The sequence below is a fragment of the Stenella coeruleoalba genome (genome assembly GCF_951394435.1).
Source record: "Stenella coeruleoalba genome assembly, chromosome: 13".
Lineage (NCBI taxonomy): Eukaryota > Metazoa > Chordata > Mammalia > Artiodactyla > Delphinidae > Stenella > Stenella coeruleoalba.
This window is the reverse complement of record NC_137159.1, coordinates 59,580,781-59,605,705: the sequence shown is the minus strand read 5'-3', so window position 1 is coordinate 59,605,705 and position 24,925 is coordinate 59,580,781. Positions and strand designations below refer to the sequence as shown.

The window sequence follows — 24,925 nt, the reverse complement described above, 5'->3', positions numbered from 1 at the left end:
GTGAACTTTGTTCCACATTAGCCATACTCGAAAACTCTTGTTTTTTAAAAGTATCATTCAGGCTTTCAGTTTCCCCATTGTTCTTTCACAGGGCCGGTATTACCGGAAACAGACCAGAACTAGATAAACCAGAGCTCGCGGGCCTCTCAGGGTCGCAGCTCCCTAGCACGAGAATGGAAAATTTCCTACCTACCGTCCCAAACGGGGGTCCCGACCAGCCTCGGTCTTACCGGGCTTTCCCAGCACCACTCAGGCGGTGCCCGAAGGCGGAAGGACTCCTCCCCTCAGAGGGGCCTCCCCTCAGAGGGGAAAACCCAATTAAAGCGGCACTCCGCTCAAAACCAGGTGACCAAGTCTCACACCTTTCCCCCCGCCCCCCCCAAAAAGAAAATCTCCAATCAAGGCATCCCAGTAGGTAAGTACACCCTGGTGTCCTCACGCTCGAGGTTCTGCCACTCACCAGAGGCGTCTCAAAGATCAGACAAGACCAAACCAGACCAGCACCGTTTCTTCCTCCTCCTCCTCTTCATCCTCCTCGTCTTCCTCATATCCTTCAGGTGGACCACCTTCATCGTGTTCATCTCCATATCCCCATCATCCTCTTCCTCTTACCCTGGGGCTTCGCCAAGATGGCGGCGCCCATGTGGCTGTGCATTTCCCAGGGTCGGTGGTTTGGTACCTGAGGAGGGCCATGAGTCCGGCCTCTGGGGCTGCGTGAGGCCCACACGGGCGCTCAGGGGTTTCTGGTGGCGCAGAAGGCTCGGGGTCTGTTCAAGGAATTCTTCGGGAGGGGGATGAACACAGAGCTCCCAGAGCTCTTCCACACGCAGCTTCGACACCACGGCCGGCTCACTTCACGTGGGGCATCTGCTGGCGCTGCAGGGCCTGTCTCACTCCCAGCGAGCAGGCCTCAGCACGATGACGCTGGTGGGAGGCGCCGCGGCGCGCTTGGGAGACCCGAGCGGTGGTTCCAAGGAGCGCGAGGCACCGGACGCAGAGCACTCGCAGATCAATGCGCCCGCCCCGCAGCGAGGGCTCAAGGCCCTGGCGGCTGACCACCAGCAGCTCTTCACTAACGCGCGGACCCAGGTTAGCTTCACCTTGCTGGACACCTCGGCGTGGTCCCAGAAGTATCACCTGCTGCACTTCCTAGCTGCAGTGGGCTGCCACTTCCGCAGGGGTGCGCTGCTGAGCCGACTGAGCATGCAGACTCCGCTCCAGAGCCTGGAAGGCATGAATTTGGCCAAGTTTTTAATACCAGGTGCTCCAGGCCTATGATTGCTACTACCTGTTCTAGCCTTATGGATGCCGGGTCCAGCTAGGTGGATCTGATCAGCTGGGCAATATCATGTCTGGATATGAGTTCATCCATAAGTTCACCGGAGAAGACATATTTAGAATCTTCCTCTAATTACAACTGGAGCAAAACTGGGAAAGTCCGCTGGCAATGCTGTCTGGCTAAACAGATAAGACATCTCCATTTGAACTGTATCAATTCTTTGTGAGGCAGCAAGATGATTTGGTAGAAAGGTCCCTGAAGCTCTTCACTTTTCTGAACCTTCCAGAGATTGACCACATAATGTAGCTGCATGTCAGAGAGCCAGAAAAGCAGGGTGGTCAGAAATGACTCGCTGCAGAAGTAACAAAGCTTATTCACAGACAAGAACGACTGGAGTCTGCTAAAAGGTGTACACAAGCCCTTTATCATAGTAGCATAGATGCACTAGAGGTCATGTCTGATCAAACTCTTTTAGAGTTTTTAAAAGAAGCTTCATCTTCTGAATTAGTTCTTGACCCTGGAACAAGCATCCTAGATGCCTGCTGCAAAGTAAATGCCATTTCAAATGGACCTCGAGGGTATCGGATGATAACAGAAGGCGGAATCAGTATAAATCACAGACAAGTAACAAATTCTGAGACTGTTTTAGTTGTTGGACAACGTATTCTTAAGAATGGACTTTGGTTACTTAAAATAGGAAAAAGAAATTTCTACATTATAAAATGGCTTCAGCAATGATAAAAAAAATCCTTCTGGTGGTTCAAACTTATCCACAATTCATTCTCAAGGCATACGAACTTATACCTTTGCTTATGCAAATCAAACAATAGGCAGGCGGGGGACAGGGGAGAAGTGTCTCAGGAAGGCCTCATAGGGTCCTGCTTGGTAACACGAGAAGAAGAAGTTGCAGGACTTGTAGGCAGCACCGTTCAGCTACATCGGACGTGCGTGAAGGGGGTCATAGATATGAAGTTGGAACATGCCCAGCCACGCCCAGGACTCTATTTCCTGTCACATTTGACTCAGTCTGCTTTGAGGAGGGATAGAGACAGCTGTGTGGCCCTTCTCAGGATCAGCACAGGCAGATCAAGCTGAGAGCACTGAAGTTTACTTGTGCTGGCAAGGAGCCATCGGCCTTGAAAACAGGGTCCATTAATGGTTTACTTTTTCCTTTGTCTCGGGACATAAAATTAGCAAAATTTCTCCTGCAGCCCATCACCGTTTTCTGTGGGCTTCTTGCAGAAGTGCCAGCTGTCACTCCATGACTCGGATCACTCCATACAGCACATTCTAACCTGAATGACACTGGCCAAAATGCACTAGCCATCGGTCCCGCCTGCTTTGAATTTCCATCGTTGCACAGCCCAATCTTAGCAGAGGGAAGCCCGCTCAAGGAAGCAGAGCTGAAGGTTAGCTCTGACCCCTGTGCGTGAACGTGCACTGAAAAGTGACAAGTGACACAAAGATAAGAAGTAGTGATGATGATGTGTATTCTTATACACTGAATGTAGCGTCTCTCCTCCTCTGGAGACCAGGAGGATGTAAGCACATAAGGAAGTGGATGGCATTTACCGTCCCAGGGGAGAAGCTGTGCACAAAGACATGATAAATACTCCTGCCAGCTCAAAATAAACACTGGTGTCACAAAGACACTTCTTCCAGCCCCCTGGTGTTTGGGGTCCTCCCTTTCTGTATTCCACCTCCCTGCTCTTTCTATTTCTATGGCGCCTGTCACCATGGTTTCTAGGTACTCACATAAACACATTAAGTTGAAAACAGAGCCGTATGTGGGAAGACACACTCCTTATTTCCCGAAGCTGAGCTTGGAAGAGGAGCGACCAGGTGGAACTGACTCCCCAGATGACGGAATCTTGAGATTTCATGTGGGAGAAGAGAAGCAAACACCAAATATCTATCCAATGCCTGCAGGCTGTAACACCTTATTAGCTGCCTGAAGATTCAGAGTAATGATTCCGTGTGCCTTGCCCTCAAGGACTTAACAGCCTCCAAGGCAATAGCAGACTCTCCAAATACACCACTAGCTTAGGGACACTGGATTGCACCAGGGCTTGTCCTTGCCAAGGGTAGATGGATATACATACAGCTGAGAGCTCACCTGTGGAAAAACACCAGCTCAGCCCAGAAGTGAACTCTGTCTGGTCTCATACTGTGCCAGGGGCATCGGAACTAACAGATGAAAGCCATCACTATGGAGATGTGTTGAGGAGGGGGGAGGGATGAGTAAAGACCTGCAGAATGGAGCAGGCAAAGCTTGTTCCAAACCAAGAGATGAGTCCTGTATCTCATCACGGGCAGCTGGCCCCTCTTGAGCCAGAATTTGTAAAAGCCTCAAATAACATCCAAAGAGAAGTCAGATCCTTGGTTCTAGCTCCTATTCTGCCACTATGTCGTTAGATAATCTAAAGTGATTACTTAACCTTGTCTGATAAATGTGGGGTTACAGACCGTCAGAGTTGGATAAAACCCTAGCACCTTGCCCATATTTTACGAACCACAAGTCAGAATATATTTGCCAAAACATCCTTATTCTGTTTCCAAGATCAAGAGGCTTTCAAAGGGGTATGGAGTGGATGTGGGCATACTGGAGTTTCTGGGACATGTAATGGTTCATAGTCACCGTCACAGGCAGAATATTGAAAATAGGACTGTTCCAGAAAGCCTGAGACAAGGGATGCAGGAATGGATGGCTTTCCAGCAGGACGTTCCTTCCCAGGTCACCACCACGTGGTCAGAGACACCTCCTTGAATATCTCCATGGGGGCTAGTTTTACTATTGAAGCAAAAAAAAAAAAAAAAAAAATCCACTTCCTAGTACCTTATTCCTCGGTCCCAATTTTGTCCTCTAATCCTATCCCCCCCCCCCAAAAAAAATCTTCTCTTCTACGAAACTCCTGAATATTTAATAGAGAGACTGGTCTTGGCATGCCTTCTTTATCCTAAACCAGACATCCTTAGTTACTACAGCTGTTTCTTGGTTGCCAGGCCTGTCATCTGGATGACCTTTTAGCTAACTGTATGCTAATGGAACACACATCTTTTTAGAGAGATGGTTTGACCAGAGTCATGGCACACTTTAGCCACGAGGGGAAAGTCGAGGCTCCCTTAGTCCACCCTAGGAGAGGAGGCAGCTGGAATCTGGTTGAGGGTATGGAGTTGGGCATTCTTCTGACCTCTTCCACTCTCCTTTTCAGGATCTCCATCCTGCAGAAGCACATGCCTCCAGTCAAAAGGACCAGGACTTGCACCTTGCATGGGGATGGAACCTGCCCTTGCCCGCAGGACCAAGGTGAAGCCAGGAAAAGGAGATAGGGAGTGGCTGGCCTAGGGCTCTACTCTAGGCCAAGAGAAATAATGTGGTCGCTTTGCCAGGCCTTCTCACCAACCAAGTAAAAAGGTCAGATAAAGGGGGCCAAAGAGGTTTTTCACTTAGTTTGAGGGAAAAGGAGTGCTTGAAGCTCACCCAGCCGCGAGGGCTGGCCAAAACCCAGCCATCTCCGCCTCCTTTCAACAGAGGAATGGTGACAACCAGCAAAGAATAAGTATACTACAGTGAGATAGTTACATCCCTTGGCCCAGGTGCTGTGCTTGCTGTTAATGCAAACTTGGCATTTACCTTCTTGACCAGTTTCCCTGTTGGCTCATATCAGAACCATGGATGATAGGAAAAATGTTTTCCTAAATAAAACCAAACCTAGATCCTGCAAGGTTTAGCATCAGAAGGAGAAGTCAAAGAGGAAGGGATGGTTATCTAAGGAGCCCCGACTCCATCACTAACCTCTGGGTGCTCTCACTTCAGTTACCAAGTCAGTACTGCACTGGTACCCAGGGGCTACAGGCTTCTGTCCCAGCTCTAGTCTAAGAGTAGAACCACACCTTCCGTCGTCTGTTGGTTTTCTCTTGACTCTGCTAAGAACAAGTGGCATTGCCAGTTTGGGGGTTGGTTCCAACATAGCTAATTTGTCCCCAGGGTTCACAGCACTAAACCCCAATTCACTCAGTATCTGAGAGACCTACACATTTGCCCAAAGGGTCTGAAACAAGTCTTCACTAATCCCTCTTGGGTGCCTCATTTATACACCATTCTCCAGCCCTGTCCCCATTAGTCCCCTCATTGGCAATCTTGACATCCTCTATCTCTATACAAAGTGAGATCACTGGCTCTGCAGCCCACCCAAGTATGCCCTGCTCAGATCTCAGGATCAGATTTGAGAAATGTTCCTCCTCCTTAACAGAGTGACGTAATAAATGACTTCACCCTTCAGATAGGACCTTGCCTTTCATGGAGAGGGGTGCCCTTAAGCACAGTAACACAGTATTCACAAAGTAAACTAGATGGCCAGTCTAGTCTTGGGCCAGGAAAGGCTGCATACCCTTGGGCCTTCACTGAAGTATCTCTGGGCAGGTCTGGATGAGGGGCCACCTTGGAGGGGCTGCCTTCCCTCTGTGGCACCCAGGACCTGCTTCACGTAACAGGAGGTGCCAAGCAGCACGTGGCCTGTGGCCTGCAAGCTGAAGAGGACCCAAGAAAGAGCTTCCTTCAGGATGTGCTTAGCCCCAAGGCAGTGCAAACCATAGGAAAGGGAGCATGTGCCATAGAGGGCTGCCTTCAGGTTCAGGTAGCCAATGAAGTCCTGGGAATTCACCTGGTGCAGGTAGAAAGTTACACGGGTCTCATCGATCTTCTGGCCAGGCTAATGGAAGAGGGAGAATTGGTACCTAGGCCCCTGCTCTGATGGGGGCTGCACCTTCTGCACTGTGCCCTCTGCCAGGGCCCTAAAGTACTCTTCTGCCTCTCCGGTTGTGTCATTTTCGTCCAGAGCCGGGGGGAAGGGCTGGTCTGCCAGTCAAGGAGGTGCTCAATTCTGCGGCCAGATGCCCTTCCACACACTCTGGTCGGCATTACTTAGTCCATAGGTCAGGGCTCTGGGGGTCATCACACTTGCTCTTCACAAGCCTAAAATGACTGTTGTGAGGGAAAAAAATTGTAGGACATAATTCCAGCTTTAATACCCTTTCTGGAAAGAGGTGAGGATACAAATAAATGAGTATATGCCTATATGCAAAAATACATGAATTTTAAGTGCTTAGAAATGTTTAAGGGCTCATTTTCAGAGCCCTTAGGCAAAATCACCCCCTCTTAAATGAATTCCCACTTCTCGAAGGTGGAGCAGGTTCTGAGGGGAGCCCTGCCTCGGGCTGGGCAGGCGGCTTGGAGGGAGGGCTCACCCAGTTTCCCTGGCCGGGCCCAGCTAGCCCTCCGGAGGCCTGCTCCACTCAGACAGGAGTTGAAGGGCGGCCCATCTGCCCCGGGTTTGTAACCGCAAGGACACCCCTCCGCTTCGTCCCCCGGGAGGACCGCGCGCCCCGCCCCTCGCAGGCGCCGCTGCCGGGCTTCTGGCCACCAGGTGGCGCCACGCGGCGGCCCGCGCGCCGCTCCAGAAGCGGGGGCGGGTCCGGCAACGGAGGACCCGGGGTAACTGGCCTCCTGGGCCAACCCGCCCGACCGCACCCCGGGAGCTGGGTCCCGCCAAACCCGCGCTTGGGGCCAAGGGGCACAGGCGGCTTCAGCAGAATTGCTGAACAGTCTTGTAAAAAAAATTTCCAGCCCAGCCACCACTCCCAAATCAATTTAAAAATTAAAAATAAGTTGATACGGGAAGTTGCTGGCGAAAATGTACAGAACAGCTTGGATACAGGCAACAGCAGAGGTGCTGTTGAAGGAGCGTGAGTTCTGGAGTCTTGACTGCGTTCAAATCTGCTTAACGACCTTGGGCACGTTATTTAACCTGCATATCACCTCATTGCCTCATCTGCAAATACCGGTAATTTACATAGAGCTTAACTCATGGGGTTGTTGACAGGAATTAAACGAATTGATACACTTACATACACGTGTATTTAATATATGTACAGATTAAATTATGTATACAAATTAAAATAACATGTATATCTATACATTACATAAAATACATAATTACATATGTACGTAATATAAAGTTATATGCCAAGCACACAGTGAGCACCGATAATGTTAGCTATATTTTATATTTCAGTAAGCAATTTCTATGAATTATTTGTTTTTATTTTTTATTATTTTTAAAATTTATTTATTTTTGGCTGCGTTGGGTCTTCGTTGCTGCGTGTGGGCTTTTCTCTAGTTGCGGTGCGCGGGCTTCTCACTGTGGTGGCTTCTCTTGTTGCAGAGCACGGGCTCTAGAGCGCAGGCTCAGTACTTGTGGCACAGGGGCTTAGTTGCTCCGCGGCATGTGGGATCTTCCCGGACCAGGGCTGGAACCCATGTCCCCTGCATTGGCAGGCGTATTCTTAACCACTGAGCCACCAGAGAAGTCCCAAATTATCTACTTTTAAAAACATCTTTCATTCAAACAAGACAAAGTCATACTTTCGGGGATTTTGTTAACTTTCTATATGGAAATTTTCAAATGTTTACAACAGTAGAGAAAATAGTATAATGAACCCCCATGGACCTATCACCTAGTTTCAATAATTATCAACACATGGCCAGTTCTGTTTCATCTGTACCCCACATCCTCTCCTCCAGTAAGTTGCAAATCCCAAATCTCATCTCATCACTTCATTTGTAAATACCTGACTATTCACAGTACTTTTAAAGCTCAACGTTTATTTAATATTGTCTCTGTGCACAATCTGTTGTAGTCATCAGTCCAGAGACTTCCCATAACACAAGAATCTTTTCCACACCAGCATTTGACACAGAAATTGGAACTGAATATTGAATCAGCAGCAGCTTCTTTGCTGGAAAAGTATTTCCACTTCTCAAGAGATGTGTTCTCTCTACGGAAGGAACATTGCTTTCAGGCCCTGGCTCCCTCCCAGTGAGAATCCAAAGACTGCTCTTTAATCCATGGTGACCCACCCCAGGCTGAATTATCGCAGTTGGGGAAGATTTCTCCTAATTAGTCAGATTCCTGCACTCAGAGCAGGATATGATCCATTTTAAGAAGGAAACCACTTTTCCAGATACTTGAAGATTTTAGGATATACACCCAATACTTCTGGGTGGCACGGGGTGGGGACCATTGGAACTACTGTCTCCTGGAGTGTTCTTTACACAATGCCAATGTCACTTTCACACTGAAAATTTAACCAAATTTTTCCCCTCAAGGCACCTTGGAAATGTGTTAACATTTTAAATTATTGACTTAAGGCGCGCACACACATACACACACACACTCACACACACACACACACACACTTTAATTTGTGGTTTAAATAGGCTAATTGGATTCCCTCACCGAATCAACAGTTATAAAAACCTTAGTGCTGGCGGGGGGCGGGGGGTTGTTTTTGGTTTGGGGCATGCCACATGGCTTGTGGGATCTTGGGATCTTAGTTCCCCACCCAGGGATTGAACCTGGGCCCTCGGCAAAGAAACCGCGGAGTCCTAACCACTGGACAGCCAGGGAATTCCCTCTAGTGCTGTGTTTTTATATTTATAAAGTAGGCATCTGGGGCTTCCCTGATGGCGCAGTGGTTGAGAGTCCGCCTGCCGATGCAGGGGACACGGGTTCGTACCCCGGTCCGGGAAGATCCCACATGCCGCGGAGCGGCTGGGCCCGTGAGCCATGGCCGCTGAGGCTGCGCGTCCGGAGCCTGTGCTCTGCAACGGGAGGGGCCACAACAGTGAGAGGCCCGCGTACCGCAAATAATAATAATAATAATAAAAATAAAGTAGGCATCTGTCTTCCTCTCATTCTCAAAACAGGAAAAAATGTGACCATGTTAAATCAAGCAGGGAGACTGTCTAGGTGTAGGGACATAATTCCCAATTCCTCCACTCTCTTTCAGCAAGCTGAATGAGTTATCATAATTACGCTTTTGACACTAGTGACCCCTTTTTCTGATCATTATTCTCCAGTCTCTGAGAGTCTCATAATGATCAGTTTCCAATTCCTACGGCCTCTGCACCTTGGGGATGAGACTCCTTAGGGATCAAGAGAGCTGAGCAGCAGTTGACTCTCTCCTGAGTCTGTCCTTCTATCAGGCTGCTGGCGCGCAAGGCAGAGACGTGGAGGGCCAGAGAGGATGTCTTAGGGACCAGGACCCTCACACGCTCCAGGAGAGGGGCAAGGAGGTGACCGTTATGTCCATGGCTGTTGGCCGATGAACTGAAGCCCAGATCAAGAACGCCTCACGATCATTTTCTGATTTTAAAATCCAAACTTGACAACCTTGATCCTTCCAGTAGATGTAATCATCCCCTTCTTCCCATTGCCATGGTGATCTGTGTACATTTCCTATGCCTTTGCATTAGATTTTTTTTTTTGAATAGATTTATTTATTTATTTATGGCTGCACTGGGTCTTCGTTGCTGCGCACGGGCTCTCTCCAGTTGTGGCGAGCGGGGGCCACTCCTCATTGCGGTGCGCGGGCCTCTTACCACAGTGGCCTCTCTTGTTGCGGAGCACGTGCTCCAGGCGCGCGGGCTTCAGTAGTTGTGGCTTGCGGGCTCCAGAGAGCAGGCTCAGCAGCTGTGGCGCACAGGCCCAGCCGCTCCGCGGCATGTGGGATCTTCCCGGACCGGGGCACGAACCCATGTCCCTTGCATCGGCAGGCGGACTCTCAACCACTGCGCCACCAGGGAGGCCCAGCTCAGTTATCTTTTAATTCCTCAGTGGCCAGCCTCGTAGAAAGTAGGTGCCCAATAAACATTAGTTAACTTGATGACTCAAATCACAGGGGCAACTTGCTATTGACTTGACTTTCTTGAACACCATCTGCAGCATGGTACATGTTGGATTTTTTTTTAATGTCATTCAAAATCACCCTGGGTTTTGTTTGTTTTTAAATACAAATGCTCCAGATCCAAAAGTTCCTTGCTAAGGGAGGGATGTGCTAGCTTGAAGGTCTACTGGGGTACTATCAACTATAAAATCCAGGAACTACCAGAGGTAGCGCTGGTGAGAAAACACTGGTTGCAAAATGCAGCTCTTGACATCTGTCATCTATTTTCTCCTCCTTGGAGTCAGTTGCCCTCGGGCCAAAGTGGAATGGCCTGCCTTGGTCACTCAAGTACAGTAAAATGTGGAAGAAAGCCAGAACTGACCTTCAGAGCTCAGCAGCATCCTTCCAGTTAGAAGCAGCCCTTCTCTGTGTGATGGCAAAGCCCTGGCAACAATGCACAAGTGAAAGGTGTTATAGCCCATGGAGTTAAGGGTTAGAAGTAGGCATCCCTCCGCTGATTGCTGCACTCTGAGGGACCTGCTTCTCTTGCTGTCCCCACCAGCCCAGAGTTTGGCTGACTTTCTGGAAGTGTCCCTAACTATATCATTTCTTCTTCCACCCTAACCCACTATGGCTTGCTGCATGGGACACGCTGCGTGGCATGCCCCTGATATTCATTTTCTCCAGCTGCGACAATTGCACTTCTTTTGAGAAGACTGCATACCGTCAGTAAGACGGTGTTAAAAAAGGGCTTAGGATAGGGTTTGGGCTTGTGTTCAGTGATTCTGGAGAGGGTTCAAGGAAGTGGGGCTCTGCTCTGGATTGGATGTTGTCAGGAAGCAGGGATGATCCTAGGATTGGTACCTTACTCATCTAGAAGGCAGGAGGAACAAGGCGAGCCCACAGCTGTAATTGCTAAAGAAGACAAAGTCACTCAGGACAAAGTTACCCAGGACAGGGGAATGTTTGGTGGCCATTTTTGTGGTCTGGACAATTTCTTGGCTTTGATTACGGTCAGACATGATTCCAGAGGGGTCCTGTTTTTGTCTCGATCCATCAGGATCACAGAGTGGTCTTCTCTGATACAGATGTTCAGTGAGACTGTTTGTGTTTAAGCAGAGTGCGCCCCAGACTGGCCAACAGTGGTGGGCCGGCTGCCTCTCCCTTTCTCACTCTCGCTCCGCTCCACTCTCTCGCTACGGCCGGCGTTATGGTTCACAGTTTGATGTCCCCGATCTCCATCCCTACTTCCAGCCCCGGCTGGACCCTGGGCCTTTCCCTTCACTGAATTTCTGCCTTCCCCACACAACTTAGCATTCATGGTGTGTGGGCCTTCCCCCGGAGGCGGATCCCACATAGAGGGCCCAGGCATTTCTGAAGAGTGGGACCAGCCTGGGAGGGCGGATGTGCTCGTGGAGCCCAGGCGAGCCCCCATGGTGACCACCCAGCAAAGGGTGATGGAGAAGGGGGAGGAAAGGCATTCCTCCTTCCCCAACAAAGGCGCTGCTGGGATTTCGGGAATCCGAGGGAACAGGGTGCCACCTTGCAGCTCTGGCAGAGGGCTGAGCATGGACAGCGCCCCCTCAGGGCAGGCATCTGCCTCGGAGCTGTGCTAAGGCCCCTTCCCAAATAGGAGAGGGCTGGGCTTGAAGTCACCCGGTGAGTTTTAGTGCAGAGCTGGGGGTACTGCAGAGTGAAAGATGGAGCCGTATGAGCCAACACACGTCCACACACTGGTGAGGCCTGAGGAAACAAAGGTTATGCTTTTTGTTTGTTTTACAAAAGCACTTTTAAAAATTATAATACACACTTATTGTAACAATTTAAACAAATTGAATTACAGAAAGATAAAAAAATAACAGTAATTCCCTCTTCCTCCTCTGTCCAACCCCACCCTCTTAAAGTAACTGGTGGCAGGATGTTGGTGTGTATCATTCCATACTTTTATTATACAAACACAGAACTGCCTATTTAGAGTCTCAGTTTTGCTTTTTTAAAAACATGATCATTCCCTTCATACTGTTCAATGCTTGCTTATTTTCACTTGACAATATGTCTTCTACACCTTTCCAAGTCAATACATATAAATGTGATTCAATCTATTTGATGATTACATAGTTTTCCATAGAATGGATGTGCCATGATTTACTAAATCAGCCCATTATCAATTCTGGCTCATGGTTATGTCTTATCAGCTTTGTTTGATGACTGTTTCCCCTGGGATAGTCTTATTTTAGTTGTAGTCTCCCAAATAACACAGAGCACATCTTAAATACAAATTTCCTTCCTAGAACCTAACACATCACTGCCTACACCCATCTCACATTTGACGTGACATGAATATTTTATTAATTTTGGAAATGCTCGTAATGTCTTCTTCTCATTTGCTAAAAGAAAACCAGTTCTTAGGGTGAGAGGCTCATATTTGGCACATTTACTGAGCAGGAGGAGATCATTTTTAATTTCCTAATCCCATATGGTACAAATTTTCTCCATATGTCAACCTCCCTCCCAACACGTGCCTCCTATTTTCCCATGGAATTATCCTTGTATCACTATAGAAAACATTTAACTTCTACTTGCATACCATAAAATTATTCAAGTTTCAGGATGAGGCTGCCTAATCCAACACCCTCATTTTAAAGATGAACCAAGTGAGGTTTGGAGGGATTCATAATTTGGCCAAAGTCACATACTTAGCAAAGTAGTTGGGGCTAGGAGTAGCCACTGGAGGGTTCTCTCCACTGCAGGAGGCAACCCTTCCAGGGCTTGGGGTGGTTGAAGCACAGCACATAGGAAATGGTATTTTTATATGTGGAGGATTTAAAGGTAGATCACTAATTTTTCTCGAAGACTTTTAAACAAATAACTGATTAGTGCCACTTAACCACCCATCCCTCTGAAGAAAGAACCCTTTGCACCAGACCAGAGTCTATAACTTTTTTTTTCCTCAGGAGGTATGCTCTTGCTTCAGCTTGCAGTTTTCTCTGCATTCCAGTAGCTAATTGAGTGATGAACACTCCTCTGTTCTTGCATTCCCCCTCAATCCTTGGCATTCCAGCGTGTCCTGGCCTGCAATTGAAGCTGCTTACCATCTGGTTATGTAAAGGTGGGGCCAGAAAGGAAATCCTTGTCAGGAGTGGATCCAGATTCGTAGGGCCTAAAGCTTATAAAATTTCTGAGATCATCTTCAATAGAAAATACAAAATATCTTATTTTTGCTATTTATACACAAACATATGAACACATCACTAGGCCTCCTCCCAGTGCCTTAGAAAGAACAAGGCCCTGGCAAGTGAGGGGTGCAGAAGCTTAATTTCTTAAAGCTTAGGGGCAAAAATTGCCTCTGGGCCTTATATGAAGTAAAGTAGGACATACCTGGGGCACCCTTTTTCTTTTTTAATTAATTAATTAATTTATTTTTGGCTGCATTGGGTCTTCACTGCTGTGCGCAGGCTTTCTCTACTTGTGGTAAGCAGGGGCTACTCTTTGTTATGGTGTGCGGGCTTCTCATTGCAGTGGCTTCTCTTGTTGCAGAGCACGGACTCTAGGAGCGCGGGCTCAGTAGTTGTGGCTCGCAGGCTCTAGAGCGCAGGCTCAGTAGTTGTGGCGCACGGGCTTAGTTGCTCCGCGGCATGTGGGACCTTCCCAGACCAGGGCTCAAACCCGTGTCCCCTGCATTCGCAGGTGGATTCTTAACCACTGCGCCACCAGGGAAGCCCGGGGCACCCTTTCTAATCCCTCACATGGATCTGGACAGAGCTGCCCAGACCCCTCCAGGAGGAAGTACTCACAGCAACCAGAAGCCCCAGAGTTTTCAGGACAGTTCCAGTTTCAAATATTTTATCAGGCCATGTGTCAAAGGATGCATCTTGACTTTTCAAAAAATATAGGTGATAATGTTACAGGATGGAAGCATAAAAGACAAAGAAAACAGAGCGAAACCCTCCCCCCAAAAACCAGTGTCCCCACCCCTCCCCCCCACCAGTAAGTACAAATAGGGACAGAACTACCAATTGTTTCCTCTGGATGTTTTGTTTCCTGTCTCAGAATGGAAAGAATGAGTCCAGGAAGGACAATAACAGCACACAGCCTCTGCAGCCACAGAAGTTTCCACCTGCTAAGAAAACAGCAGGAATCTTTCAGGAAATCATCTTCCCTTATTGGGTAGCAATCATTATGTTGCCATGAAAACCTTGCCTTCTTAGACTTACATTGGATAGGAAATAAAACATACCCAGAAAGGACAAGTTGAGTTCAAAAGGCTGGAGAATTTCCCTCTAGTTCCTGTGCTCAGCTTTTTATTCCACAGTAACCAGAACCGAGATTTCAGAACACAATATTGAAGCAGCTGTGCTGTGTAGGACTCCCATGCCAAAGACTCAGGAAACCGTTCCACAGACTTCTCAGAGGCTGTCAGGGAACAGATGTGCAGTGTAAAGCTGTTCACCAAGCATTTATGAATCATCTGTGCGGGTCAGGAAAGAGGAGTTCATTTTGTTTTCCAGGGGACACCCTACATTTGAGAGACAGTGACACACATCACGCAGTTCCAGGGTCAGCCCAGTGCAATGCCTGCCTGTTCAGTAATAGTAATAGTGATCATAATAACAGTCATAACTACTGTTTATTGAGACTTACTTTATGCTTTAAATGTATTATCTCATTTAATTCTCATAACTTTATCAATATTCCTATTTTACCTAAAAGAAAACAAACCTAGAGATGTTAAGAAACATACCCAGTGTCATACAGCTAATAAGGGCTAAAGCTGGTGCTCAAACCAGTTCTATCAGACTGCAGAGGCCATTCATTTAACCACTGTACTTTCCTGTCTCTTTTAATAGGCAACAGATGGATTGCTGAGTCATTAACTCAAGAAGGAAAAAAAAAGCAGAATTCAGTTAAATATATCCACAAAGATTAGCCAATCCCTGCTTAGTGTTGACATCAGCAGAAAAACTGCTTTAGGCCAAGCTCCATTCTCTCACCGGTCCCAGCATGAGAATCACCTGGGCACGTGTGAAAAAGGCCAATTCCTGGGCCACCCTGGAGCTACTGAGTCAGAATCTCTGGGAATGGGGCCTCAGAAACTTCACTTTACATACCCAACACCCACCCACTCCCAGGCAACTCTACAGAATGATGAGGTTTGAGAACAGCTGCTTCTAGGATGGCCATTCTCCTGGCTCACCTGGAAGAACCAATTTATATCTGTTGTCCTGGCATAAGTATCAATAGTGCCCCCCTTTATTCTCCTAAGTGTTTCAGTTTAGACAATCAATTTGCATATACAGTTGGCCCTCTGTATCCCTGGGTTCCACATTCATGGATTCAACCAACTGCAGATCGAAAATATTAGGGAAAAAAAATTCCAGAAAATTTCAAAAAGCAAAACGTGAATTTGCCATGCTGGCAACAATATATTAATACATAGCATTTACATTGTATTTGCAACTATTTACATAGCATTTACACTGAATTAGCTATTACAAGTAATCTAGAGACAATTTTTAAAATATTTATTTATTTTTGGCTGCGTTGGGTCTTCACTGCTGCGCGCGGGCTTTCTCTAGTTGCAGCAAGTGGGGGCTACTGTTCGTTGCGATGCACTGGCTTCTCATTGCGGAGGCTTCTTTTGCTGCGGAGCACAGGATCTAGGCACTTGGGCTTCAGTAGTTGTGGCACGTAGGCTCAGTAGTTGTGGGTTGCGGGCTCTAGAGTGCAGGCTTGGTAGCTGTGGCGCACGGGCTTAGTTGCTCCGCGGCATGTGGGATCTTCCCGGACCAGGGATCCAACCTTCATTGGCCGGCGGATTCTTAACCACTGCGCCACCAGGGAAGTCCCTAGAGACAATTTTTTTTTTTTTTCTTTGCGGTACGCGGGCCTCTCACTGCTGTGGCCTCTCCCGTTGCGGAGCACAGGCTGCAGACGCGCAGGCTCAGCTGCCATGGCTCACGGGCCCAGCCACTCCGCGGCATGTGGGATCTTCCCGGACCGGGGCACGAACCCGTGTCCCCTGCATCGGCAGGCGGACTCTCAACCACTGCGCCACCGGGGAAGCCCACCTAGAGGCAACTTAAAGTATACAGAAGGAAGTGCATAGGTTACATGCAAACACTACATCACTTTATATGAGGGACTTGAGCATCCTTGGATTTTGGTATCCACAAGGGGTCCTGGAACCAATCCCTCTGGGATACCAAGAGACGACTATATATTTCTGTATTTTTTGTACCAAAGTCAGACCATATTATATATACTATTTTATAACATGGATTTTTATTTAATGATTACTACTGTTCCATATAAATAAAATTTAATCTTTTCTAATACCAATCCATATTCAGATTTCCTCAGTCATCCCTAAAATGTCCTATATATCTGGCTTAAACAGTCCACACATTGCATCATAATAATTTTCTCTTCTGAAATAGTAACAGTTTCTCTCTTCATAACACTGATTTATTAAACAGACCAAGCCAGATGTGCTATGGTCTGTGCCATCTTTTAGATTTTTCTGGATACTTCTTTACAGTGTTGATTAGTTTCTCCTGTTTTCTGTATTGCTTATCAACTGGAGATTAAAGTTCGGTGGAGTCAAGTTTGGCTATACATCATAGGTAGTGTTGTTTACCTCATCTGTGTAGCACATCAGAAAACATGTAACATTTGGTTGACCTACCATTAGTGGTGCTAAGATCAACCACTGGATGAAGGTGATCCTATGATGGGACAGTTACATTTTTTCCCCTGCAACTGGGAAGTAGTCTGTATGGTATCACTCTGGCTCTATATGAAAAGTTTCCCATCAATCTGATGCTTTCAACACCGTTGATAATTGTTGCCTGACTTTAAGGGTGTTATAGAATGTTGATTTGCTATCAACTCTACTACATTATTGGGAGATATCGTTTGGTAAAAAGAGATTTTTCCTCATCAACTGGGGCCATTTGGTTACCACAAAATTTTTTTTTTCAAATGAAGGAGCTAGTTTAATAGCTGCCTGCGTGCAATTTCTTTTTTTTTATGTTTATTTATTTACTTATTTGGCTGTGTTGGGTCTTAGTTGCAGCATGTGGGATCTTCATTGCGGCATGTGGGATCTTTTTTTTTAGTTGTGGCATGCGAACTCTTAGTTGCGGCACATGGGATCTATTTCCTTGACCAGGGATGGAACCCGGGCCCCCTGCATTAGGAGGGAAGAGTCTTAGCCACTGGGCCACCAGGGAAGTCCCTTGGGTCTAATTTAAAGAGAGTGAGCATCTTCTAGAAAAGTCTAGACGTTGGAGGAGAACTGAACAATGCCAAAAGGTTTGGCCACACCATGCACAGACATGATTGGCAACCAGAAATACTCCACTGAAAACAGCAGCCACGATAAGTGTTGACCTAAACTAATTACAATTTTCACATCTGACCCTCAAGCCACAATCCTGTACTGCATTTCTTTGAGCTCAGACAATTCTTGAAGAGCACTTAGTGTATGATAGGACACACCCTGTTGCCTCTCAGAAACGAGCTTTCATTAACCAGAGGCAGAGCTGTTCTGGTTAATGGGCTCTCAACAAACAGGGGCACTGTACTACGTTATGGGACAATGGTTCTTTTGTGTTCTGAGTTTGATATGTGATGAAGGGCTTTAAAAAGGGTCAGTATTTCTAGAGACACTGTGGCATGTTCAACAATCTCTCTCATCCCACATGCTCTTCTTACACTGTGACTTTGACACTACTGCCAGTGAGAGGTGGAGTCTGTGTACCCTTCCCTTGAATCTGGTTGGTCTTGGGGCAGGGCAGAACTGACACTATATATGGACATACCACCATTTGTTTATTCATTCACTTGTGGTTGGACATCTGGGGCTGTTTCCAATTTGGGGCTCTTATAAGTAAAGCTATTGATGCTATGAACATCTGTGTACAAGTCATTGTATGAACATATACTTTCTTTTCTCTAGGAGTGAATGGCTGGATCACATGACAGGTGCATGGTTTAACTTTTAGGAAACTGCAAAATTATTTTTGCAAAGTGTTGTACCATTTTACATTCCCACCAGAAATATATGATAGCTCCAGTTCCTCTGCAAACCTCACCAACACTTAGTATGGTCAGACTTCTTAATTTTAGCCATTCTAATAGGTATGGAGTGGTATCTCACTAAAGTTTTAATTTCCATTACCCTATTGACTAATAATGTTAAGCATCTTTGTATGTGCTTATTGATCATTCACGTATCTTCTTTGATGAAACGTTTTAATAGGGTTGTTTTCTTATTGTTGATTTTTGAGAGTTCTTTATATTTTCCATATACAAGTCCTTTATCATATATACACATTACAAATATTTTCTCCTTGTCATCTCATTCTCTAAGATCAGAGGTTTTAATCTGATGAAGTCCAATTTATGAGTTTGTTCTTTATAGACCATGCTTTTGGTGTCATAACTAAGAAATATTTACCTAAATGAAGGTTGCAAAGATTTTTCTCCTGTGTTTGTCTACAAGATTTATGGTTTTAGTTCTTATATTTAGGTCTTTGACTTATCTTGAATTAATTTTGTATATGGTACAAGATATGAAGTTACGGGTTTTTTGGTTTGTTTTTTGGGGGTTTTGGCATATGTATATCTAATTGTTCCAGCAACATTTGTTGAAAAGACTATCATTTTGCCACTGAGTTATCTTTTCATCTTTGTCAGAAATCAGTCAGCAATGTGTGGATCTATTTCTACACTCTATTCTGTTCTACTGATCTACCTGTCTTACACCACCACCGCGTTGCTTACTATAGCTGTATCATAATATTTGAAAACAGGTCGTTTTAGTCCTCCAACTTCGTACTTCTTCTTCCAAGTTGTTTTGACTATTCTGGGTCCTTCACAGTTCATGTGAATTTTTAGAATGAGGTTATTAAAAAAAAATAAAAGCCTGCTGGGATTTTGATAGGGATTGCATTAAATCTATAGGTCAATTTTGGGAGAATTGACATTTAAACTGTATTCAGTCTTCTAACCCATGAACAAAATACACCTCTCTATTTATTCATCCTCTTCAATTTCTCTCAGCAACATTTCATAGTTTTCAGTGTACAGGTCTTGCACATCTTTTTTCAGGTTTATTCCCTAAACAGTTCATATTTTTTATGCTACTGTAAAGTGGTATTATAAATATTTTCAATTTCTGATTATTCATTGCTAGTATTCATGACTTTAATTTTTTAATTTCTTAGAGCTCTTTATGGTTCTGTTCTTCGTTGTTGTTGTTTAAAAGCATTCCATACTTGTTTCACTCATGCAAAACGTTCTCATTTCCCTAAGAATGTAAAAGATTTTGTTTTTAATTTTCTTCTGCTCCTTAGTAGTCTGTTTTCTCTGGACTTCTTTTTTTCTGTTTGGGTCTCTGTCTTTCATGTTAAAGGACTATATTTTTGGCAGTCTATTCATGTTTAAGAGGAAGATACAAAAGAGCTGATTTTTAAAAAAATGTTAGGCATTTATTGAAAATTTGTACATGCCATATGGACTAGACTCCTTAAGCTGGTACAATGTTTCCACAAACTGTCTGCTATATAGAGAGGTCTGGCAGCCTTTGGACTGCCTGTAGCCTGACCACATTCTCTGCCATTGCCCATGAGGGACTGTTTAAGAGGGAGATACTAAAAAGCTCTGTATGCACGGGCAAGGATGGTTCAATAATAGCCATCTCTGTAGGGTAACTGCCCATTTCCCAAGAAACTCTAAATTGTCAGAAGCTGTGGTATTTTTGCCTTGGGCCAGACAGGTTCTCCAGAGAATTCTTCAATCTTTTGCCCAGAGAGCCTAGTTTGAAGAAGGAAAAGGAGGCAGGATGAGGACCAAGTGTAGGGAGTCGCATCCTTCCATATGTAGATTTTCACTTAATTTTCATTTGCAGGATGGTGCCTCAACACTCATCTTCTCTGCCTTTGTTCCCAAGTCTGACGCTTCTCTATAGATCTTCCTCGACTTACTGAAAGGTTACATCCCAATAAACCCATTGTAAATTGAAAATACTATAAGTCAAAAATGCACTTAATACACCTAACCTACCAAACATTATAGCTTAGCCTAGCCTACCTTAAACGTGCTCAGAACACTTACATTAGCCTACAGTCAGGCAAAATCATCTAACACAAAGCCTATTTTATAATAAAGTGTTGAATATCTCATGTAATTTACTGAATACATTCAATAAATAACTGTATTCAATACAGTTACTGAAAGTGAAAAACAGAATGGCTATATGGGAACAGAATCACTGCAGTTGTTTACCCTCTTGATGGAGTGGCTGACTGAGAGCTACTGCTCGCTGCCACTGCCCAGCATCAGGAGAGAGTATTGTAGGGTATATTGCTAGCCTGGAAAAAGACCAAACTTCAAAATTTGAAGTACAGTTTCTACTGAGTTTTGCTTTTGCACCACTGTAAAGTTGAAAATTTGTTAAGTCAAACCATCATAAGTGGGGCTTCCCTGGTGGCACAGTTGTTAAGAATCCGCCTGCCAATGCAGGGGACACAGGTTCGAACCCTGGTCCGGGAAGATCCCACGTCGCGGAGCAACAAAGCTCGTGTTCCACAACTACTGAGCCTGTGCTCTAGAGCCAGCGAGCCACAACTACTGAGCCCACGTGCCACAACTACTGAAGCCCACGCACCTAGAGCCCATGCTCCACAACAAGAGAAGCCACTGCCATAAGAAGGCTGCGCACCACGGTGAAGAGTAGCCCCCTCTCACCACAACTAGAGAATGCCCACACGCAGCAACAAAGACCCAACGCAGCCAAAAATAAAGAAATTTTAAATAAATAAATAAAAGTATGAAAAATAAGATGAATGAGGGTAGCTTACTCTGCCAGATATCTAAACAAAAGCACAGCACTGGCTCAGGAATAGATGACCAGTGGAACAGATTAGAGAATACAAAACCAGACACAAGCACTATGGGGATTTAGTATATGGTAAAGGTCACCACCTGGGTGGGATTATTCAGCAAATTCTATTAAGACCATTAGTTATGCATACAGAAAAAATTTTAATTAGATCATTATATTATATAGTACACAAAAATAAATTCTCAAGTAGACCAAAAAATCTAAATGAAAAAAAAAAGCCATTAAAGTGTAGGAAAATATTTGTAGAATCTTGGAAAAGGTTTTGTCTTCCAAGATTCATAATCTATAAACCTTGTGATGCTTTTTACTCAAAAATATAAATACATATATAGATAGGTTAATAGACATATAAATAAAAAGAGTAAGATCCTGCAAGGCTTTGAGAATGGTGAGGAGTAGGGATTCGAGTGGACTTCTGTCACCTATTTTATATTTTGGAGATGTTTGAACTTTGTCTGATAATCTTTGAAATCACAAAAAAAAAATAGCAAAAAAATCTGTTATATACCTTGATGAAATACATTAATACTCCCAGAAGATACTGGAATAGGACAAAACTAGGTGTGTACAAAATGCATCAATTTCCAAAGTTTTAAAATTTTGTGACTCTTACGCTCATCACTCTTATGCTTGATTCACTTTTAATTTGCTGATGACTTTCAAAATATGGCTTTCAGAATTGACCCAATATTCCCGAAATAGTCTGGTCAATCTAGAAAATAGTAAGGCATGATCTGAAAACTAATGCTTTTCTATCCTTGTTAGTTTTGTTTTAGCCTCATCGTACTGTGATTTAATATTTAGACTGTGGTTTCTGTTGGGAAATGAATGCAACAGAATTAGTTTTCTATTCCTGCCATAACAAATTACCATTAACTTAACTGCCACAGCAGTTATGTGTGTGTGCTTTAGAACTTCATAGGTTGGAATCCTGGTTCTACCACTTAATGGCTGAGCTACCTTGGATAGGTTACATTAAATTTCCCCATCTTTATAATAATGATACCTACCTCATCTGACTGTCATAAGAATTACATAACATGTATATTTAACAGGATGCCTAGCATACATAAATGCTCAATAGATATTAGCTATTATTATTAAATATTAAACTTAAATGAGGAACCTTTTCTTATCAGTTTAATTTCACCTTGTTTCCAACCCAGGGCCACAGCCTGTCAAAAGAGTTTTTAACCTTGACTCTGTGGTCTTCAGTATTATAACTTCCTTTTAGATTTCTGTTATCTTCCCCTTGTTAAGCATGCTTGCTTTTTCCTCCCAGACACAAAGTTAGGCAAGGTCAAGCTGTAGCTTTGGCACCAATGGAGACAGCCCTCAACTGTGAAGATAATTTCATGTGGGAGACTGACTCTATGGGTGAGGTACTGATAGGAAGGGGAAAGAAAATACAAAGGTTCCTGCCCTATGGAGTTCAAAGTCTAATGAACCCTTCACAAACAAAAGAAAAAAAAAAATAGGGTCACTCTAACAGTACCCAACACCCACTCTATGACAATTTAACTTTAAATGGATAAATGAGACACACAGATGTTAACTTCTCGATTTTATAGATAATAAACAACCGAGGCTCAGGACATTTTTAAAGGACTTTCTCAGGCTCATATAGCTAGTAAATGACAGAGTGAGGCCATGAACCTAGGATGTCTGACTCCAAATCCTACACTCCTTCCGCCTCAGCACTCTTCCTTCTGAGGGTAAGGAAAACAAAATGGAAAACAGCCTCCTATGAACTGGAGTGATTACACAGCTGGCATCAAGTTCTGCTTGACGCATCTCAGAACCTGAGAAAAAGAACAACTAAATGATGGAAATTTGGGGACTTTGGTGAAAGCAGAGCTACTTCATTAGAATAAACTAAACTAGGGAAAGAGAAAGGAAGGAAGGGAGGGAGGGAGGGAGGGAGGGAGGAAGAAAGAAAAGTGACTCTTCAGCCTAGAAATATTAACAGCTGAGAAAAAAAAAATTCTATCAAATCCAGACAGACAGAACTAAAACTGGTACTGTCCAAACAGGTACTGTTTGCTATAATCTAGTTGGTACCTTTCAAAGTCCTGTAAAATTACTTCACAGAGTAGAAAAGAAATGTAACAACCTCTGTACTTTCATGAAGTAGCCAGAAATATTCAGGCAGGCAGTCTTCATACCACTGAGTTTCTGGAAAATATTATAAATTGGTCATTAGGAACTAAATTGTTTTCGCATTGTTTCCCATTTCCCAGAATGATGAAGAGTCTTGACCAAGGGAATATTTGTCAAATAAATCAGATATGGCCAACACAGTGTTAAAATCCAGCATTACGACTTCCAAACTCCCTATTCACTAAAAATAAAAGGGTCTATGTGTACCACATCCTGGTTGTATAAGAGATCTCCATTTATTATAAGATAGGTATACAAATATACATAATTTGTATATATTCAATATTAAAAGTAAAGTTCTATCATATACTTCTTTTAAACTAATAGTTAAATTTAACTTTGCCTGCCTCTAGAATTTAGGAGGACTTTTATTGATCTGGACATGGATTGTTCAACACAAGGGAGGGGACGGGCCGATGGACAAGGCAGCTTCCACCTCTCGCTCTGGTGTCATGAGCAGGTCTCAGGAAAGATTTCCATGGGAGGCTTAGCTGTGTTTGAGGGTTCTCACCAGATTTCTGTCCCTCCTGTACTCTTTGTTAGTCAGTATATCATCAAGGCTGCCTGCACTTATGGGGAAAGTGCCCCATGATGCCCTTGGGTCTGTGCTAAACTCCTTCTCTCCCATTTAGAAGAGAAGCCAGATGTGAGCCAAGTCTTTTTTAAAACAAACAAAAAAAACTGTCCAGATAGGTTGAAATAATTTGAATCATCAACTTGCTGGATCTTCTATTACCTGAGCTACACTACTTTTAATCTATAAAATTCATTTATATTGCTGAAAAATTCTCAAAGGAGCAGCTGAACAGATTTAAAATGGCAATGATTGAGTTGTGGCAGCCTGTATTTCCTTCCCAAGTGTCAATCCCATGACAGTGTAGAGGCCCTCTCAAATGCAAGTGCCCCATCTCTCCTGAAGATTTATAATGAGCATCACCAAAAGTGCTTTTTTATATGTATTTTTTCATTGTCAGATAAGTAGGTCAGATATTATTGTTCTCGTTTTACACAAAAGGAATCTAAGGTTTAAAAGTTCCTTTAAAAATGACTTGCTCAAGGTCACACAGCTTGTTAGTGGCACAGCTGGGATAAGTCAGTCCTTACAAGTTCTAACCCAGTGCTCTATTACACAATACTACCTTCAAAGTTACTAGGAATTATTTTTGACTCATCCAGAACAACCAGAATGTAGTAAGAGTTTGTTTCCGTCCCTTCTTAATTCCAATATATTATCTTGGTACGTGTATAAACTGTGCCTTAATTGAAAAATACCACTCTTCCTTGCAGTTTATTCAGCCACCTGTCTGCCAGCACAGATATTTCTTTCAAGAAGCTTTGGGAGCTGGCAATATGTATACACAGTCAAAGCAGGATTTTTGGTTGATATGGTATGACTGTAGTCCAGACAGACTATAATCCAGGTTCTCCCAGTAAAGTCTCTCCCACTTAATGGAGATGTTTTTTAAATGCCTATGATCAATCCCTCTCACCTCTAGAAAGCCAATGGCACAGTGAGATTTTCTTGTGACTACAAATGTCTAGATTTTTCTCAAAGCCACATAGAATTTTGTTTTTTCCTTGAAGCTTAACTACCGTGCTTCTTTTCTCCAAGTCTCGAAGTTAGGATCTGTGTACTCAAGGTATTTCTTCAAGTTCAGACAGGCTCATCTTTGAAGAGCAGTTTTCAAGATATCCAAACCTAACACCTAGGTGTGCCAACACAGTCACTCCCTGCCCGCCATCATGGCAACCCAACCCATATCCTGGGCCCATCCACCTTACCCACGATCTAAGCAACAGGTGGTTGGCGGCATTTGGGAATCCCATGGAATGGAACCCCTATTGTTAGG

At 44.5% G+C, this 24,925-nt stretch overlaps 1 pseudogene across 1 annotated transcript; it reads left to right on the top strand.

The window, feature by feature from the left end:
* Nucleotides 1–456: 456 nt before the first annotated feature.
* LOC307195853 (tyrosine--tRNA ligase, mitochondrial-like) lies at nucleotides 457–2,222 on the top strand (annotated as a pseudogene). The gene has a single exon. The product of its transcript is annotated as a tyrosine--tRNA ligase, mitochondrial-like (transcript).
* Nucleotides 2,223–24,925: the final 22,703 nt, after the last annotated feature.